The sequence below is a fragment of the Colobus angolensis genome, unplaced genomic scaffold, assembly GCF_000951035.1.
Source record: "Colobus angolensis palliatus isolate OR3802 unplaced genomic scaffold, Cang.pa_1.0 Scaffold27, whole genome shotgun sequence".
Taxonomy (NCBI): domain Eukaryota; kingdom Metazoa; phylum Chordata; class Mammalia; order Primates; family Cercopithecidae; genus Colobus; species Colobus angolensis.
Genome location: NW_012115932.1, coordinates 4,198,242 through 4,213,436, shown reverse-complemented (window position 1 = coordinate 4,213,436; position 15,195 = coordinate 4,198,242).

Genomic DNA, 15,195 nt, shown 5'->3' with positions numbered 1-15,195 from the left:
AAATTGCATTATGACCAAGTGAGATTTATTCCAAGAATGCAAGGTTGGTTCAATGTGAAAGTCAACCAGTACGATACATCAAACTAATAGAGTAAAAGAAACCACATGATCATTTCAGCAGACATAGAAAAAAAAAAAAAAAAACACTTAACAAATCCAATATCCTTTAATTTAAAAAAAAAAAAAAAAAACTAGAAATAGAAGGAAACATCCTCAACCTGGTGAGCATTTATGAAAATATGAAAAACCCACAGCTAACATACTTAGTGGTGAAAAAAGCCTTCCCCATAAGGTCAGGAAAAGTCAAAACTGTCTACTCTCACACTTGTTTGTTTTTTTTGAGACAAGGCCTCACTCTGTTGCTCAGGCTAGAGTGCAGTGGCACAATCATGGCTCACTGTAGCGTCTGCCTCCCAGGCTCAAACGATCCTCCTGCCTGCCTCAGCCTCCTGAGTAGCTGTAACCACAAGCACAAGCCACCATGGCAGGCTAATTTTTTGTGTTGTTTGTAGAGATGGGATTTTGCCATATTACCCAGGCTGATCTCAAACTCCTGAGCTCAAGCATTCTGCCTGCCTCGGCCTCCCAGAGTGCTAGTATAACAGATGTGAGCCACTGCTCCCAGCCACCACTTTTATTTAACATTGTACTTGGAGGTTCTAACCAGGGCAATTAGGCAATAAAAAGAAGATTACTTTTTATTAACATTTGTTATTGGACATGGAAGCTTTAAGAAGTGTACTCAGGGCATCCACTGGTGTCCCAGACATAGTCTTTCTTGCTGCCATTGTGTAGCAGCAACCCAATTTTTCCTTGGTGATCATTATTGCTTGCCCTAGCCAGTAAAATATTCCCATTCTTTGCTTATTGGTTCAGAGACATGAGCCCAGTACTAATGGTGATGGACAGAATTCATTTGCCAGATAAAGGGACCAAAAATGACAAATCTATAATTTATTACAGGAAAAGGACATAGTATAGTATCAGCATTAAAATACAGATATGCATCATACCCAAAGGCTGCCTCATAAGAAGAGATCTGGAGAGGACAATTTTGAGCACTAAGTGTCAGGGCCTGTGGTAGGCAGAAAAATGGTCCTTCAAAGGTGTCTGCATTCTTATCCCTGAAACCTGTGCATAGGTAACTTTACATGGCAAAAAAGGACTTCACAAATGTGATTAAGTGAAATATCTCAAGATAGGAAGTTGTCCTGGATTATCCAGTGGGCCCATTGTAGTCACAAGAGTCCCTCTCGTAAGGAGGCAGGAGAGTCAAAGAAGGAGATGTGAGGATAAACGCAAAGGTCAGGGAGTCAGAGTTTTGACAATGCTACTCTGCCAGCTTTGAAGATGGAAGAAGAGGCCACCAGCCAAGGAATACAGGCAGCCTCTAGAATTTGGAAAAGGTAACAACAGATCCTCCACTTGAATTTCCAGAAGGAATCAGCCTGTTGACTGACAACTTTACCTTAGTTCATAAGACTGATTTTGGACTTCTGACCTATAGAATGTGGGATAATAAATTTATGTCGTTTTGACCTACTGATTTTGTGGTAAAGTGTTAGAGCAACAATAGGAAACTAATAGAGGGCAGTAGGGACGCACTCTTGGATCTGACCAATAGTATGAGCATGGAACACCTCAGAACCAGAGGGCTCAAAATGGAGCCTCAGCTGGGGTTTCTTACACACTGCTGTTCACACAGTCATATTTTTGGCACATAACCAGCCCCAGCAACCAAGTTTTTGTGTCCTTTGGAGGAAGGAGAACAGAGGGAGGGGCAGAGGTCTCTAGGTATAAATCGTTCATCTCACTATTACAATAAACAATGTTGACAAACTGGTACAAACTACCCTGAAACTCCTCATACATAAGGTTACAAAACAACATTATTAATCAGGATATATTATGCCTTGACCAGGATTTGGTGCTATGCAAACAACTGAGGCCAATTTCAGGCCCACTGGAATTCATCCTCACAGCACAACCCCAAAATGAGCAGTGACAGTCTCAAATTACAATTCAGTAGAACCACTGTTATATCCCCTGGTGGAAGTATTCCTCTCTTGGGAAACAAGACTTCCAAAATAACAGAGTTCACAGATGCAGCAATGGGAAGTACAAATTCTGTGAGTGGATTATTAGGTGCAATAGTGAAATGAGCCACTCTGATGTTCACTCCTTGATTTCTGGGCTCATATTTTGACCTTGGAAGTTAGGGTTACCTATCTTTGGTTATCACTTCAAAGCACATACTGCATCCTGTGAAACAGAACCTAATCCTTTTAGGTTATTTTCTCTCAGCTGCAAGTAACTGAGTCTTAAGTAAATCATTCTAACAAAGCAGATGTTTCTGGGTAATGAGGTACATGACAAAACCAATAAATTCCGTGGGCATCAGTCTATTGCCACACTCTGTTAAGGACTGAATGTTTCCCCTCCAAACTCATATGTTGAAGGCCTAAACCCCCATCAATATGACAGTATTTGGAGATGGGGCCTTTGGGAGGTCGTTAGGGTTAGGTGAGGTCATGAGGGCAGGACCCTGGTCCAATGAGATTAGTGCCCTTATAAGAAGATAAGAAGAGATACCAAGAGGTTTGTGCAAGACAGCAGCTGCCCACAAAGCCAAGAGAAGAGGCCTTAGAATGAAACCTACCTTGCCAGTACCTTGATCTTGGACTTCACACCCTCCACTGTAAAGAATACATTTATGTGGTTTAATTCACCTAGTCTGTGGCATTTTGTTGTGGCAGCCCAAGCAGACTAATACATACCCCTTTGCTAATCTTTGATAAGAAGTAATGTGGTGCATGATGCCTTGACAGTTAATGAGGCTGGCAGAGATAATAAAGGCAAAGTCATATCCAGAATATATATATTTTCTAGTGACAGTAAATAGAAAGTGCCCACTGTAATCAACCTGCCACCAAGTACCTATGTTAGGCGCTCAGTGTTGGTCCCTGCTGTTGGCAGGTCAGGCACTCAGCATATCAAACTTGGTGAGGGGAAGTCCATGTCATTGAGCCTAAATGTAAGTCTCCATCCTTGCCAGCATGGCCTCTGTTGTACTTGGACCCACTGGGCAGTCATTGGGAAGGCTGGGAAAAGAGGCCATCTGATACCCACAGAGCATGTCATCATTTTTTTCTTTTTTTAAATTGATATTTGAGAGTTATACATATTTGGGGTGTACATGTGATAGTTTTATACATGTATACAATGTGTAATGATCAAATCGGTATTGTAATATTCATCACCTCAAATATTTTTCTTTGTGTTGGGAACATTACAATTTTTCTAGCTATTTTGAAGTATACAAAAAATTACTGTTAACTGTAGTCTCCCTACTGTATTATTGAATACTATAACATATTCCTTCTTTTTTTTTTTTTTTTTTTTTGCAGGGAGGGGGACATAGTTTTGCTCTTATTGTATAGGCTGGAGTGTGATGGCGAGATCTCGGCTCACTGCAACCTCCACCTCCTGGTTCATGCCATTCTCCTGCCTCAGCCTCCCGAGTAGCTGGGATTAGAGGTGCCTGCCACCATGCCTGGATAATTTTTGTGTTTTTAGTAGAGACAGGGTTTCACCACGTTGGCCAGGCTGGTCGAACTCGTGACCTCAAGTGATCCACCTACCTCGGCCTCCCAAAGTGCTGGGATTACAGGTGTGAGCCACCACGCCCAGCCCCATATTCCTTCTATATAACTGTATTTTTTTTTAATTAATTAACCAACTTCTCTGCATCCTCCCCCGCCCACCACCAGAACCACCCTACTCTTTGCAGCCTCTGCTAACCACCATTTTACTTTCTATCTCCATGAGATCCATGTTTTTAGCTTCCACATAATGACTGAGAACATGTGATATTTGTCTTTCTAGGCCTGACTTATTTCACTGAACATAATGACCTCCAGTCTCATTCATGTTGCTGCAAATGATAGGATTTCATTCTTTTTTTAAGGTCAAATAATATTCCATTGTGTATATATACCACATCTTTATCCATTCATCCATTGATGGAGACTTAGGTTGGTTCCATATGTTTGCTGTTGTGAATAGTGCTGCAGTAAACATAGGAGTGCTGATATCTCTTTGATACACTGATTTCCTTTATTCTGGACACATACTTAGCAGTGGGATTGCTGGATCATATAGTAGTTCTATTTTTAGTTTTTTTGAGGACCCTCCACACTATTCTCCATATTCACTGGACCACTTTATATCCCTGCCAACAGTGTATGAGCATTCTCCTTCTCTGCACCCTCACTAGCATGTATTACTTTTTGTCTTTTTTGGCAATAGGCATTTTAACTGGGGTAGATGATATCTCATTGTGGTTTTGATTTGCATCTCCCTGATGATTAGTGATGTTGAACAGTTTGTCATATACCTGTTGGCCATTCATATATCTTCTTTTGAGAATTATCTATTCAGAACTTTTGCCCATTTTTAAATTGGATTATTTAGTTTTTGCTATTGAGTTGCTTGAGTTCTTTATATATTCTGGCTATTAATCTCTTGTCAAATTGATAGTTGTAGGTATTTTCCCCCATTCTGTAGGTTGTCTTTTCACTCTGTTGTTTCCTTTACTGTGTAGAGTCTTATTCATTTAAGGTAATCCCATTTGTCTATTTTTGCTTTTGCTGCCTGTGCTTTTGAGGTCTTATTCAAAAGATTCTTCTCAGACCAATATCCTGTAGTGTTTTCTCTGTTTTTGTCTAGTTGTTGGACTTAGGTCATAGTTGTTGGACTTAGGTTTAAGTCTTTGATCCATTTTTAGTTGATTTTGATATGTTGTAAAAGAGATCTCGTTTCATTCTTCTGCATGTGGATATCCAGTTTTCCCAGCACCACTAATTAAAGAGACCACCCTTTCCTAAGTTTATGTTCTTGGTGCCTTTGTCAAAAATGAGTTGGCTATAAATGTGTAGATTTATTTCTGGGTTATTTTATCTTTTCCATTAATCTATGTGAAAGAGTGTCATCTTGTCTTACTGTTTATTGAGAGCTTCCTCTGCGGTGGATGGATGTCTGTGTTAGTTTAGGTTCAGCAAGGCAGTCCGGAAGACCTCAAGCCAAAGTCAGCTGTCACAAGAGACACATATATCCCAGGAACAGGCATGGCTAAGTATTCCTGCCACACTCAGACATTTGCTGGGGAGAGCTCCCAGGAAGCTTGAACCTGCACAAGTGCAGTGATGAAATTCAGAGTGTATTAATTTCAGCATCTGGGGCCCCTGGTTAGTTATGTTGCCTGTAGTTGACAGCTGCAAAGTGCATTCTCATGGGCACACAGCATCCTTTGGTAAGTATTCCTCTGGAGCACAATTAGCTTTAATTCTCTGCCTGTTCTGAGAGGTCCATTCATACACGTCTCCCCTACACCTTCCTGTCACTTATCTTCTCAATCTGTTTTTCCCAAGTCCCTGATCACCCATCAAACCATTAGTAACTTCCCTTGACTACTGCAGTTTAGATCCATACTTTTGGATATTGTTCAGTTCAGACGTAGAGAACCAAATGTACTGCTCAAAATTTTCTCTAGGAACTTTTCCCTTCATTAGGATTTTTCCAAGACATACCTGATTGAGGTTGTAATGCTGCAATAGATTTTGCAGCAACCAGCTTGTACAAGCTTATTGGTCAGAATAAATTATAAACCAGTTCTAAATTTCTTCCTGCTAGTCAGCTGGTCGTAAGGAACTCCCCATGTAGCCCAAATTATAGATTGAGAAAAAAGAAGGTTTGCAACACAAGTAGGTATCAAAGGAGTTAAGCCACTTACTCAGGCCACTTGCTTGTGCCTTCCAAATTGGCTTAATCTTTCTTTCTTCTATACTTCTTTCCACTTGAGGATAGATTGCTGCTATGCTCACTCCAATTTATGACTTGCTGAATCAAATAGCACCCAGTCCCATGGTTAGATGCCAAGTAGCAAACCAGTGACTATTTCTCAAAAGAAAAGTAGTTATCTACAGAAGAGGGTGTGGATTTTCTCTACCACCCCAGAGGTCAATGCTTCAGTTCTCCTATTGGTATTTGCCAAAGCCTCCATAAAGAATTCCTACTTGCCACATTCAAGTGTCATTGGATCTGCTGGCTCTTAAGCTCCATGTAGCAGAGTAGCTAGCACTACAGCATGGACTTGCTGCAGAGCCTTTTCGGGCTCTGGTCTCCACTCCAAAGTGGCAGTCTTATGGATTGCTTGGTAAATGGGTCAGAGCAACATCACTCATGCGGTATATGTTGCCTCCAGATTTTAAAAAAAGCTCATCAAGCACTGTTCCTCTGCTGTAGTGGTAGGTCATGCAAGGCACAGCAACTTCTTGTTCACCTTGAAGGGGATATTGCAATATACTCCAGACTATTAGCACATCAGAAACTCTGCTAAGGTCATGAGTCTCTCTGTTTTTATGGTATTTATCTCCCATTCTCTGACCCACATGCATTTTGCTAAGACATCTAAAGTACTTGCTACTACCTTCTTATCAGATCAGTTACTCTATGGAATGTCAAGATGATCAAAATCTGTGCAGACTGTATTATAGGTAAGTTAATATATTCGTAAGGCAAGTCTATGAAGGTGATCTCTTGGCTCTGTCAGGTAAAGACAAACTGTTTCTGGTGTTCATTGCAAATTGGTACAGAGAAAAAACCATTTGCCTTATCACTAAGAGCTTCTTAAGACTTTGGATTCTTTTCTCTGCATTATACCAGAAAGTTCTGAGACCTCAAACTCATTATATGTAGGTCAGTGTTTAGTCCAAGTTTCTGTCATGTAAGTAAGTAAATTCTTAATATAATCTAACACCCAGAATCCCTGATAAGTACTCTCATATCAGTAAATTTGGCCTGTTATATTCCACCTTCTTTGGTCTAACACTCTTAGAATCCAATTCCAATATATATTGACCAGGTTTCTGCATATAGAAATTAGAAAAATCTTGCAGTTCTTTTGGATTATAAAGTCTTTCCCTCAGAATCAGACTTTGTACTTGTTCCATTGGAATATGCTGGGTTCGACCCTAGTTATGGTCTGTGGCAACAAGGAGTAGTTAGGCTATGTCTTAGAAAATATAGGCACCTCCTTGAAAGGCACTTGCCTCAGGTGAGGTTATTACAAGGTCTTCAAGCAAAAGATAGCTAATCTCAGACATGGAAGATTTTCAGCTTCATCCAAGTCCATGAAGATGTCCTCATTCCAAGTCTTGGGGACACTTTCCAAATTCTCACTCTAACTTTCACTGGGAAATGTAGGCTATCAAATGTATCTAAATCTCATTTAGATACTTTTAGGACTGCCACAGATGCTCTCTAGTTCTCTGACAAAGACTTGAGATAAGATTTGAAAGAGCTGAGTATGACATTTTCTTCCTGTAAGCACTCCATGCACTCAGAAGCAGACATCCCACCTCACAATGTTTATAGTCATCTTCATTCCAAGCAACCACGTGGGCCTCAAGGCACCTGCTTCAGGGAGTTCTTTATTACAATAAATAATTTGAATATCAGTGCCATTCCATCCCATGGATTACCAGCATCCCATTTCATGACAAAGAGCTCAACATTTTGTTCAAGTTTAAAGACAAACCCAAACACCTCAAAAATTCCATCTTTGAGAGTCTGTTTCCTGGGACTCCTGATCCCAATTTCTGAATCATCAGGGTTCAGTCAGGATACATAAGCTATACCAGTTACTTTCACAGGGACAAGTTAACGTAAAGAAGTGTTAACCAGGTATTGGAGAACTGGAGGGGCAAAAGGAATACTATCATAAATGCACAGAGCAGCCACCAGCCCTACAGTTGGGAGAACATGGAGAGTAATTTGGAATTATTAAAATGCAGAAGCTTTGATGGAGGGCCCCACGGAGCTGGGACTGAGAGAGCATCTGCCATCTGATACCGGCTGTCTGAAGAAGCATAATGAGACTGAGATTGTGGAAAAAAAATGCAAACTTGAACCAGCTGCTCCTATGGGAAATAACTGTCATTGCCAGAGTAAGGAACTGTTGCTTAGTGACAATGACAGTAACAGGAACAAAACAGAAAGGACCAAGTTCCTTGCCACTCATCTAGACTTCCAGTCTTCTTCTAGTATTCCCTGTTTGCAGGCTGTCAGAAGGCCGGCTGGTAAAGAAGAAATGTGATTTGCAAAGTCCCAGCCCTGGCATCACGTAGCTGAGTTTGGAACTGAGAGACTATAGCTTAATAACCAATAGTGTGTGTGTATTGGTAGCACACTAGTAGTAGTAGCACACTAGACACTCTTGAATACTTCACAAGTAGTAGCACACTAGACACTCTTGAATACTTGAAGATTTTTAATTTACTGTCAATAAAATAAATTTACTGGATGTAAATTAAGTGGATGAGACATAGTCTTCTGAGTGTTATTTAAAGGACATCTGTAGAAGTCTTTTGAAATACAAGATTTAGAGAAATTAGTCTCCTTCTACTTCAGAACAGCTAACAGATAAAATACCCCTTTCCAGCCGCTATCAATATCTCATTTATGTCATTTAATCATGTCTCATTTCCTTAATGTGGGACTCTTCTTCCCAGCCAAAAGGCAAAGATGGATCCTTTATTTCTTATATTTCGTCCTAAAATCATGCTGGCAAAATGTGGCAAAGCCTGTTTCTGGACTCATTCATAGGCTACTTTCCTCAGAACCTGATTCTACAAAGCGAAAGCCTCTAGAACTTAGCAGGGCATTTTCTCAAATCAAATGTTAGTTCATTTCTGATCCACACACTGAGTTGAGAAACCTCATCAAGAGCTTTTTGCATCAGATTCCAAAATGAAGTCTTTCCAGCTGAGGTCCTTCGAGTTACATCTGGAAACCGATTGGAGCTTTTCTGGGTCAATTCCTGTTGAATGCAAGTGATATCTATTTTGGTCTGATTTCATCTGCACTAGGACTCTGTCTCAGAGCTTTAACTTTTTTTTTTTTTTTTTTTTGAGACTGAGTTTCACTTTTGTTACCTAGGCTACTGGAGTGCAATCTCACCACAACCTCTGCCACCCAGGTTCAAGCGATTCTCCTTCCTCGGCCTCCTGAGTAGCTGGAACTACAGGCATGCGCCACCACGCCCAGCTAATTTTTTTGTATTTTTTTTAGTAGAGACAGGGTTTCTCCATGTTGGTCAGGCTGGTCTTGAACTCCCGACCTCAGGTGATCCACCCACCTCAGCCTCCCAAAGTGCTGGGATTACAGGCGTGAGCTACCACGCCCGGTCAGAGCTTTAACTTTCTTAAAACCTGAAACGGGGCCGGGCGTGGTGGCTCACACCTGTAATCCCAGCACTTTGGGAGGCCAAGGTGGGTGGATCACCTGAAGTCAGAAATTCGAGACCAGCCTGACCAACATGGTGAAAACCCTGTCTCTACTAAAAATACAAAAATTAGCTGGGTATGATGGCACATGCCTGTCATACCAGCTACTCGAAGACTGAGGCAGGAGAATCGCTTGAACCTGGGAGGCGGAGGTTGCGGTGAGCCAAGATCACTCCACTGCACTCCAGCCTGGGCAACAAGAGCAAAACTCCATCTCAAAACAAAACAAAACAAAAACAACCTAAAGCAAGAAGAGCCTCTGAAAACTCTCTGGTTCTTCTTTTCCTTCCCATGAAAACTACTCGCTTGTTGATACCCTCTGCCCAGCTCAATATAGTCTAGTAGAAAGAACTTATAGCTGGGTACAAGATTTTGGTTATCCCAACTCCGATCCTCATTCAATGTGTAACCTTGGGAAGATGACCTGCCTCTGTGCCTCACTCAGTTCCTTCAGATGTATAATGAGGGAAATACTTGTCCCGAATTTGAAAGATGGAAAAAAAGCTATTTTAAAATTTTTTTAAAGAAAGTATATCATTGTAGAGGGATTACTATTATTAACTATCCAAACTCTGGCACATCCCCAGATCCAGCTCATCCATAAGAGCAAAAGAAGAATTTTGAAAAACTACAACACAGCATAGACTTTTTTTTTTTATTTTCTTGTAGGGAGGGATGTTGAATAAGTAACATATTCCCATGGTTTCAAAAATCAAATCATTCCAAAAGACAAGCAGTGAATAAGCTTCCCTCTGACAACTGTTTTCCAGTTCCCATCTCCAGAGACAACTTCATGGGTTACAATTTCTTGTATATCCTTCCAGAAATAATTGTTTTTATACCCATGTGTGTTTTCCTTGCCTTTCTTTTATTAAGGTATATAGTAGCAAACTATGTACATTGTTCTGCTCCTTATTTTTCTCACTAAACAGTATATCTCAGAGATCATTCCATATAAGACATAGAATTCTGCCTCTGTGTGGATATGTATAGTGATTTATTTAATCAGCTCCCTATTACTGGGCATTTAGATGATTTCCAATCCTTTATTAAACAAGGTTGCAATGAATATCCATATGCACATTTCCAGTATAAGTTCCTGGAAACAGAATGGCTATATCAAAAAATTAATTGTGTATTTTTAATTTTTTATAAATCAGCAAGCTTTCATTTGGGTTGATCTTGTTTCATTCTAAGTAACAATACACAAAGCAGCCAACATTCACTTCGACATGGTCTTTTAAACCTGGGCTATTTTGATCTTTTCCCTCATATGGCATTACAACAGTGAGTACAGTTCTCCAGGCTTGAGGGCTTAGAAGTCTGTAGAATGGCAGCAAGTCCTCTCTATGAATAGCTGTCTCCCCGATACTGCCATATTGGTGAGCACCCTCTGGAATTATCTCATTCTGGAGAAGCTCACAGACCCTTACTAAAAGTAAGCATCTGAGAAGTTGGATCTTGGCTATCAGCTGTTTGGAATGATTCAACAATAGTTTTAAAATACTATTTATTTTAATTTTTTTTTTTTTTTTTTTTTTTTGGTGGGGGCTCCCCCTGTCGCCCAGCCTGGAGTGCAGTGGCCGGATCTCAGCTCACTGCAAGCTCCGCCTGCCAGGTTTACGCCATTCTCCTGCCTCAGCCTCCCGAGTAGCTGGGACTACAGGCGCTCGCCACCTCGCCCAGGTAGTTTTTTGTATTTTTTAGTAGAGACGGGGTTTCACCAGGTTAGCCAGGATGGTCTTGATCTCCTGACCTCATGATCCACCCATCCCGGCCTCCCAAAGTGCTGGGATTACAGACTTGAGCCACCGCGCCCGGCCTAAAATACTATTTTATACCAAAATTGGAGAAAATAAAAGGCTGAAAATGGAAGAAAAAAAAAGCCTACATTTAAATAATGAGTGTAAGTCAGAAGACTTTCTTCTTGGCTCCACAACCATTAAGTCACTGAAGATCTCTGGACCTTTTTGTCTTTGAGTATGAAATGAAGACTGTGGACCAAATTATTTCTCAGGACCTTTCCTCCTTTGAGATTCTGAAGATTCAGATGCAGCATAAATGGTACTTGTCCTCCCAATCTCACCTTTTTCAAAATGCAAGAAGTGTCACAAATCACTACATGATTACTATCCAAATGGGTGATACAATTATGAAGGGATTTAGACAGTGATGTGCTGGTGAACAGGCTGGGGGCTGCGGTAGAGGGAACTGCCCTGATTTGTAGAATTTGTTGATTTCATGGTGTGATTACTTTCACATGACCAACATTACATCACTAAACTCAGAGTTGGGAAGAGATGCATGGCTGCTGGGATCCACCAAACCACCAGTTAAAAATGCAAATAAGGCATTTTCTTCATACTATTATGCTGAGAGGACTTCATAAAAGAGGAAAGATTTGAACTAGGCATTGAAGGATATTGATTAGGATTTTCCATGGTAACTGACAGAAACAATTCAAACTAGCTTAAAGAAAGAGAAAAAGAATACGCAAATGAGACTGTTTTAGCACAAGTATCTGAAAAAAGGGCTTTAATAATGTAGTCACGGCACTTGCTCCACCTTTCAGTTCTTCTTGGATCTACTTCTATTTGTGTATTGATGTCATTGTCTCCTGCCATAAGCAGGCTCTCTCCAAGTGCCAAGAGAAACATGGCTAGTGGCAGTCCAGGGGCTACCTCTTTGCAGTCAACAATTCAAAAGAAAAGCAATGCACTCTTATGGAGATCACGTGGAAAGACGCTGATTGGCTCACTTGGGTCTCATGCCCACCAATTCAACTCCTAACTGGGCAGAAAAGGAAAGGGTACATAATTCACATGCCCCTGCTGCTGTAGCCAGAGAGCAGACAGAGCACTAGGATGGACCTTTTTCCCCTACCACCCAAAACACATGAGAGTCATCCAAACAGAGTTCCCCAATGGAAAAAGCCATGGATTTGTGGTAGAAATATGGGTAAGGCTTTGTAGAGAGGCAGAAGAAGATATAGTAATTAGAGGGAACGGCATATGTAGGTGCAGAAATGTAAACATTGATGGTGCACTTGGGAGTCAGTGAGAAAACCACCCTGACCAAAGCAGAGCTTACCTGTAAGACAGTGCTTTGCAATAGAGGGCAATTTTGCCCCTCTGGAAAGATTTGGCAAAGTCTGAAGACATTTTTGGTTGTCCTAGCTGAGGTTCAGGGGGGCTGCTACTAGCAGGTAGTATCTAGTGGGTAGAGGCCAGAGATCCTGATAATCCTACAATGCATAGGACTGTCCCCTCAACCAAAAAGAGGGTGAGTTTAGGCTTTATCCTCTGTTACACAGGGAAGCATTAGAAAGATGTTTAGAAAGACTAAGGTAGCTTGTGCATACCCTGCCTCTTCTGCCTGGCACCTCTCCTCACCTTGGCCACCTTTGTATGAGTAGCCTTTTTTTTTTTTTTTTTTTTTGCCAAGGCTGGAGTGCAGTGGCACAATCTCCACTCCCTGCAAGCTCCACCTCCCAGGTTCACGCCATTCTCCTGCCTCAGCCTCCCAAGTAGCTAGGACTACAGGCACCCGCCACCATGCCCAGCTAATTTTTTTGTATTTTTAGTAGAGACGGAGTTTCACCGTGTTAGCCAGGATGGTCTCGATCTCCTGACCTCGTGATCCGCCCGCCTCGGCCTCCCAAAGTGCTGGGATTACAGGCATGAGCCACCGCGTCCACCGGCCGACTAGCCCTTTTTTGTCCTTTGGGACTCAGCTTAAATATCACCTACTGAAGAGATCATCTAGACTTTTCAATCAAAATAGTTTATCTTACAGACTTCATACCATTGTTCTTTCCCATGTTTTCCTCTTATTTTCACCACAATTTTGAATTATATGTTTATTTGGTTGCTGGTTTCACATCTGTCTCATAAGCTCTGTGGAAGCAGAGACCTTCCTTATTCGTTCATCACTGTGACCCCAACATCAAGCAGAGTGCCTGGTACATTGTTGCTGATATTTAATCAACTGATTAATCTGAAGGTTGATAGTAGGATTGAAATGAGGTTGAGCATAGGAGGTGGATAGAAAGAGGAAAGAAGGCAGTCCTCTAGATTTCTTCTCTGCTTGTTCTGATCCACACTCATCTCCTTTCCCTGACTTTCACAGCACCTATAGTTCACAACATGACATGTCAGTTAGGATTTTAAGCAGACATGAATTTAATAAAAAGAATCAAATAAACTCAGAACCATTGCAGAACAAGTTCTGACTTGGGCTTGCAGGAATGAGTCCCAAAACCCAAAGCCCACTGTCGTACTAACCCCACCACCCCAAGGGAACAGGTACTTCTGCCACAGTCAGCAGGCCAGCGACTGGCCCAGTCTGACTACAGGAACACAACATCTTAGGTGTAATCTGGGGATCAGGAACTGGCAGAACTCCAGAGTCACACTGCACCTTCCAGGTTACCACCAGCAAAGTGGATTCCTCCCAGGCTGCTGCCTCCTCTTCACGTAACTGTTTTTGGTTTTGGTTTTTTGTTTTTCTTAACACAATTTTGAATTCAGGTCTTTCCCAGGTGCATAGGACTAGCTAAACCTAAATTATAATGGGAGCCCCAACAGCAAAGAGTCTGAGAAATGGATTTTTAGCTTTCTAGTCTCTGTTGTGTAGGAAGGCACACCAAGAAGAGTTTGGACAATTGTGGAACAAGCCAATCTGCCACATCTGCCTCATGGCTGCCCCACTCTGTGGCCATCAATGTCGTAATATCATTCATCTTCTCTAGATGGATACTAGCATGTTCTCTAGATGTGAGTGGATGTGAAATGAATGAAATCGAAGGGGAAAATCCTCCTCTTTCATGTTCACACTTTGCACCTTTCCTATGGCACTTAATTGTATTTTGCCTCCTAGTGTAATTTGTGTTCTCATTCAGAAGTTCAGCCCTTTGTCCCCATACTCATAATAGGTAATAAATGTTTATAGACTGTGGCCAGTGCGGTGGCTCACGCCTCTAATCCCAGCACTTTGGGAGGCCAAGGCGGGTAGACGACCTGAGGCCAGGAATTCAAGACCAGCCTGGGCAACATAGTGAAAACCCATCTCTACTAAAAGTACAAAAATTAGGCGGGTGTGGTGGTGCGTGCCTGTGGTCCCAGCTACTCAGCAGGCTGAGACAGGAGAATCTTTTGAACCTGGGAGGTGGAGATTGCAGTAGCTGAGATTGCACCACTGCACTCCAACCTAGGCAACAGAGCGAGACTCCATCTCAAACAAACAAATGTTCATAGACTGAATTCAAGACAGAGAGTAAAGACAGAGAGAGGCTAGGGAGAGGAAGTTCTAAGCCCCATTCTAGCTTGACACAGTTCTCACAGCTCACAGAACTGCCACTTCAGAAATATTTTGGATTGCCTGCTACATGAAGCCATCAGCACTGCAAGGAACCATAGGACAAGGACCCAGGAACTCTGCTAGGCTTTAGGAAACCTAGGTTCCAGGTATCCTTCAAAAGTTGGGAAAACATTTGCTCCCATTCATTCAGTCAGTAGTGTTTACTAAATGTTTCACACTGCCAGGTATAGCACCACTGCCTTTCTTATACTTTTCATTAACCTTTTTTTTTTTTCTAACCAATGAGAGCATGCCAGTGATTTCAACCTCTGTCATAATGGAGCCACATGGATAACACACAGATATTACCACTCTACCCTAGGACAGGGGCTTTCCTGAGCCCTTTAGATTCTGAATGACTTCCAGGCATTTTAAGCAGTTTCCTCAACTTTCTGATTGCTGACACATCTGACCCAAGGGGCAGTGGATAGAAGTTTCCTTTCCAGCCATCTGTGTATCAACACCCTAAACTCCACTCCCTCATTTTCTAAGG